Below are 6,528 nucleotides of genomic sequence, written 5' to 3' on the forward strand. Positions count from 1 at the left end.
CACTTCCTCCTTAGCTTTTCTGCGGCTCCCAGTGGTGCCTGGGTGCCCAAGAGCCTGAGAACCAGATGGCTCCAGCCTTCCTGCAGTCCTGGGGACCCCCAAGCCAGCTCCGACTGTCCCAGGGACCTCAGACAGTGCTTCCCCACCCCTGGAGCAGTGTTCCCATGGCTTCCCATAGCCTGACACCCTCCCAGCGCCAGCTTGGGGTAAGTGCAGTCAAAACTCCGCATCCCACTCCCCAAGTGGCCCGAGCAGCCCTGTGGCAGAGCAAACGCTGGACCCCACCTAGCCCTACAACTGTGGTCCTTTGTCACACCCACATCATTGTCTAATGTACTATATAATGCTCACTGTGGTCTTTGTCATACCTGCATTGCTGTCTAATTTACTATACGATGCTCACTGTGGTCCTTAACTGTTTTCAAGCCCCTATCTCTCTCTAGAGCAAGGGTAGAACCCTCTGGACTTCCAAATGTGGCTGCATAAATGCATTGGCTTACCAGGAAAGACTCCCTCTTGTTAAAACAGAATATTCTACATCAACAGTTTAAAAATATTTTGGGGAAGTTGGTGCGCTCTGCCCATCATTTTGATAAACAGAAAATATGAAGACCATTGGATCCTCTTTGATACTTTAGCTACAATTTTAACTACGTCATTTGCATTAAGACTGTTATCACACCATTGGTAGTGGTACATGCCTTTAATCCCAGTACTCAGGACGCAGAAGCAGGTGGATCTCTGTGATTTTTGAGACCAGCCCAGTCTACAGAGTAAATTCCAGGATAGCCAGGACTACACATACAAGAAAAATGTCTTCTGTCTCAAAAATGTGTGTTTGTGTGGGTGGGTGGGTGGTGGGTGTGGGTTTGTGTGTGTGTGTCACAGCATTCATGGTGACAGAGGCAGATGAATCAATGTGAGTTCAAGGCCAGCCTGATCTACATATCAAGTTTCAGGACACACAGAGAGACTCTATTTCACTGAAGAGGAGTCAGTCTACCATTGCAACCTATGACCGAGGAGCCTCAGGGATGTGGTCAGGATGAGGAACCATTAGACCAGTAAGGTTATTAGCTGTTCCTCACACAGAAGGCACAAGATGAACTAGGAATATTAGGGCAAGGCAGAATAGTCAAGGCACAAAGCAGCCACAGACAGTAGTCATTTCCTCCTAGCAACAACATGCTGCATTACTGCTCCTGCATTGCTGCTGCTGCATTGCAAGACAGGATTCCACTCCTCTCGGCCAATGACAAAATAAACATCTCAAAAGTTCTTTCCTGGAAGCCCATTTCTGAGTTTGGAAACTACTTAATAGTTCTCCATGAAAGCAGACTTTGCAAGGGCACTGGGTTTCAGGGGTCAGAGGCCAAAACAAACAAACAAAAAATGGCCATTCTGCATTTCATAACCCCTGATTTCTTAGCATCTGAAAATAAATACAAAAAGAAAGAAGAAAAGAAAGGAAGGAAGGGAGGAAGGGAGGGAGGGAGGGAGGGAAGGAAGGAAGGAAGGAAGGAAGGAAGGAAGGAAGGAAGGAAGGAAGGAAGGAAGGGAAAGAGGAAGGGAGAGAGAGAGAAAGACAGAAAGGGAGAGAGAGAGAAAGACAGAAAGGGAGAGAGAGAGAAAGACAGAAAGGGAAAGAGAGAAAGAGAGAGAGAGAGAGAGAGAGAGAGAGAGAGAGAGAGAGAGAGAGAATAGAGCAATACCTTGTTCTCCTGTGAATATGGTAGAGAACTCTCAGGATTGACACTATCAGTGCACTAGGTCAATCCTGACAGTCTCCATCATCTCTGTGTTTACTCAGTGAATGTAATCTGAATGGCCCAGCATGGCGGCACTAGTCACCTACCCTGGTAACCCAACCAGTCCTCAGAACCCACAGGGTAGAGGGAAAGGCTCCTCCACTCAACTCCTTTAAGTTGTCCTCTAACCTCCACACACACACATATGACACAAAAGATACAAGAATGAGAATATTAAGAAACAGGTAGAAGGATTTCCCAAAATCATCTTTAAAACTATACAGAAAATCAAATTCTTATCAACTTTAAATTTTCTTAGAGTACTTTATCAAAAAAAAAATCATTTTCTTCAACTCTAGAAAATGCTAACATGTTTAGAACTAAGTGATTAGAATGAAAATCTCTACCATTTCATTTTAAATTTGCTAAAATAAGAAGAAGATGAGCCTGACCTTGTGGCACAGGCCTGTAACCCAAGCTATTTAGGACTGCTGAAGCAGGAGGGTCACAAGTTCAAGGCCAACCTGAGCAACTTACTGAGATAAAAGTAAGTTTACTTCTGCCTCACAATAAAAGCTTTAAAGGGGCCAGTATGAATGTAGCTCACTTGGTACAATGTTATCTCCAGCAGGACAAGAAAATTAAAATAGTAATAAACTATGGAATCTAAATTATCAATAGTCTCTGTAAGTTAAATTTTACCGTGCCTTGAAATTTTTATAAAAAATTAAAATTGTTTAACTTACTTGTTCAAATTATGCATGGTAGCAGAATATATAACTCCTTAAGAGAGGGTAGGGGAGAGAGCAATCAAAACCTATTCTATCCATGTAAGAAACTGTCACATGGGGCTGGAGAGATAGCTCAGTGATTAAAAGCATTGGCTGCTCTTCCAGGGGACCTGTGTTCAGTTCCCTGTACCTGCATGGTGACTCACAACCATCGTCTGACCTCCTTGGGCACCAGGCACAGAAACATAATGCACAGACATACATGCAAGCAAACATTCATACACATAAAATAAAAATAAACCGTTTTCTAACATGCAGATTTTAAGGGAGTGCTGGAGAGATGGCTCTGCAGTTAAGAAAATTAGCTGCTCTTCCAGAGGACCTAGGTTCAGTACCCAGCACCCGCATGGCAGTGCACACTGTTTAAAACTTCAGTACCAGGGGATCCGATGGCCTCTTCTGTCCTCTGCAAGCACCAGGCATGCAAATGATACACAGATATAAGTGCAGACAAAACACTTATACACACAAAATAAAAATAAATTTAAAAAAAGAAACTGTCTCATAACTCACGCACACATACACACATAAATCCTGTTAAGCTAAACATAAGAAAATCACTCCGGTATCTAACTCAGGGCTGCCACCATTTCCCCCAGCATGCTCTGCGAAGGACAGTGGTCTTTCTCCTGAGTTTTATATCTTGACTGCAGCAGTTAAAGTCCTTACGTTGTCAGTGCTTTCTTTTCCCCTTGGTTTTATCACCTAACACCAATCTGCAATTTTTAAGTCTCCAAAAGCTTGAACAATCCACAGAACGCACATCAGACCCATAACTAAGTTGGATCCCTCTTTCCGCACAGGAGGCAAATTCTGGATGAGCTTCATACTACTTCATATCTTCTTGCTCAATAAAAGTTCAAAGACTTGCAGGTTCCTTCTTACCACAATTTTGCGCTCGAGTTACTTTCTTTCTCCAACAAGTGTTACTTCGTCTCCTCCTTCTGTGCCTTTATCCCTGCCTCTCCCTCTCTCTGCCTTTTTGCTATCTGAAGTCACTCTCATCTATCCCCACATGCCTCTTTCTCTTTGCCTACAAATGAAAGCAATACTTTTATAGGCCAAGCATAGGTGGCCTGGTACCTGGCCTGTAAGCCCAGGACTTTGGATGTTAAGGCAGAAGGATCTGATGACATTCAAGGCTGGCTTCTTTTACATAACAAGTCTGAGACAATCCTGGGCTACAGTGAGACTCTATCTCAAAAAAAAAAAAAAATCAAAATAAACAAACAATACAAAGAAAGCCAAAAAGAAGAGAGGAAGAAGAGAGAACATTTGTAAAAACAAATGAAAACAGTTATATCCACATGAATACTTATCCAGATTGTAATGTCTGATGAACCCTAGATTCAGAACAGCATCCAGTTAAAACTTCCATACAACTGCTTTCACTGTTCAATATTACAATGGGGCAGTTACATTCAAGATATCAGGTAAAACATGGTGACATTGTGACAAAATTTGAAGATAAAGCTATTGCAGTCATATTTAAAAACAGGGCATCTGTAGAGCCTCACAAACCACTGATTTAGAGTTTTGTTTTGTGTAATTCATAATAAAAGGTATTTTGTAGGGGGTAGGATTAAATGATACAAAGTGTACATCAATAAACCTACCTCGAAGAAAAGGAGCTGGTTCTTAGCTGACAAACCCTGGAGGCTGGCTTCTTCAGTCTCTCCTTGTCCTCGTCACTTCAGAGTCCGCGTGAGCCTAGGAATCCCCTAGCACACACAAGCCTGAAGGAGCAATGACACGCCAGCTTCCCCAGTGTTGAATGCTCTCCAGAGAGGGGCGGGGAGGGGCTGTTTATGCTGTGATGCAGGCCCTGCACTCCTGCATGCTTTATTGCCATTCACCAAAAATGGTCATTGGCCCTGGACAACACTGGCCTTGAAAATGAATAAGCAAAATACCAGGGAGAACAGTCTCAAAAAAAATAATAATGGGGAAAATAACATAAATGAAACCAATTTTTTTTCTATTCTAATTAAATTCTGAAGGGAAAAAAATTTCAGCACAAGTATTCCTGATTTAATGGTCTTTACTTTCCAGGAAGTCTCTAAACTTTTTAAGTTTCTTGAAAGCATTTCATTTTTGAGTCATCCATATACCTACATACCCTACAGCAAAGAATCCTATGCATACTTGGTCTCTACAAAATGACATGATGGATGGATTTTAAAAGATTAATACATTGGACAAGGACAAACAGTGCCTGCATTTCTGACACTGACCTACGGAATGTCAGCTTTCATCTTGAACGATCTTAAAAGAAAAAAAAAAGAAAAAAACATACATGACAATCAGATTAAGGGGCATATAGAGTCAAAAGATAGATTAGTATGTGTGAATGAGTTAGACTAGATTGTTCTAGTTCTATTTTTGCAGCTGTGATAAACACTATGACCAAAAGCAACTTGGGGGAAAGGGGTTAATTTCATCTTAGAGTTTATGCTCCACCATGAAGGGAAGTCAGGGCAGGAACTGAGGAACCTGGAAGTAAGAACTGAATCAGAATCCATGGAGGAATACTACCTACAAGCTTGCTCAGTTTGCTGTCTTATACAACTCAGAACTGCTTGCCTAGGGATGCCACCACCCACAGTGGGCTGGGCCCTCCCGTATCAATCTTCAATCAAGAAAATGCCTGACAGACTTGCCTACAGGCCAATCTGATGAAGGCATTTTCTCAGATGAGGTTCCTCCTTCACAGATGCATTGACAAAAAAAATAACCCGAACAGAGTTAAACTGCTTTTAGAAGACCTAACAATTGGCTTAAAGGAGAAAGATTTGTTTCTTTCTCACATAGGTAGTATCTTAGTTTGGATTTTATTGCTATGAAGAGACACCACGACCAAGGTAACTTTTATAAAGGACATCTATTTGGGGCTGGCTTACAGTTTCAGAGGTTCAGTCTATTATCATCATGGCAGGACGAATGGCAGCATCCAGGCAGACATGGTGCTGGAGAGGAGCTGAGAGTTCTACATCTTGATCTGAAGGCAACCAGGAAGAGACTCACTTCTGCAGGCAGCCAGGAGGATGCTGCCATTCCACATTGGGCAGAGTGTAAGAGGAGACTTCAAAACCCACCCCTACAGTGACACACTTTCTCTAAAAAGTCTACACCTCCTCCAGTAAGGTCACACTTCCTAACAGTGCCATTTCCCATGGATCAAGCATATTGAACCACCACAACTAGGTATTATAGACAGCATGTGGCTGGCATAGCCCAGTCATTCAGGAACTGAGTCTAATGCAGACTGCTGTGCTCAATGCCTGGTACCCGAGATTCTTACAAGCATCATCCAGACAGCCAATGAGATGGATGAAAGGGCTAAGTCCAGAGACTTCCCCTAGACAAGAAAAGCAGAAGTCCCATGGTTTCCACTCATGTTCTGTTAGTCAAGGAATAAAGGAAGATGTAAGATTTGTTCTCCAGCGAGACAGCCATGTTCTCAGCTCATTCTATTATCATGTAAGAGAGGCAGGAGGTGAGACAAGGGACGAGGGAATTGGATGTCATCGCCATTACAGTTTGGACATGTCATTATTACCATTATCTTATGACCCGAGGGCACATGCTTTAGCATGAAGTACTATTTAGTTTCTGGCACAACTATTTGAGAAAATGGGGTCAAATAATATTTCCTGAAATAAACTGTCACTAGAAAGACAGCCTGTCATTAAGAGAGTTGAATTCTCATTGCTCGATGTTTTTTTTTTTTCAGACGATAAATTTGACAGAAAACCTTAAGAGCCTCCTACACAGAGAATTAGCCCCAAAATGATGGCGTGGTTCATCCTTCATCAGCTATTCCTTAATCACCCGTGACATGGGGCTAAGAGGAGGAGAATGCTGTTCTGATTGGAAATAGAGTTACTTAGCATGTAGGTGAGAAGCAGCCATTGCTCATTAAGTGTTCCAAATTCCTGAGAGAAATAAGGTATAGTGTTTAAATTTTCGCCAGTACAGTTAAGCTCAAA

General features: G+C 42.3%; 1 protein-coding gene across 1 annotated transcript in view; it reads right to left on the reverse strand.

Moving 5' to 3' along the window:
- LOC114611874 (collagen alpha-4(VI) chain) overlaps positions 1–4,189 on the reverse strand; it is a 114,612-nt gene extending 110,423 nt beyond the window's left edge. Inside the window, exon 1 of the mRNA XM_028756658.1 lies at positions 4,156–4,189. The gene's annotated coding sequence lies outside the window, so the exon portion shown is untranslated. The remainder of the gene's footprint in view (positions 1–4,155) is intronic.
- Positions 4,190–6,528: the final 2,339 nt, after the last annotated feature.

The sequence above is a fragment of the Grammomys surdaster genome, unplaced genomic scaffold (genome assembly GCF_004785775.1).
Source record: "Grammomys surdaster isolate TR1022 unplaced genomic scaffold, NIH_TR_1.0 126131, whole genome shotgun sequence".
NCBI classification, from domain to species: Eukaryota; Metazoa; Chordata; class Mammalia; order Rodentia; family Muridae; genus Grammomys; species Grammomys surdaster.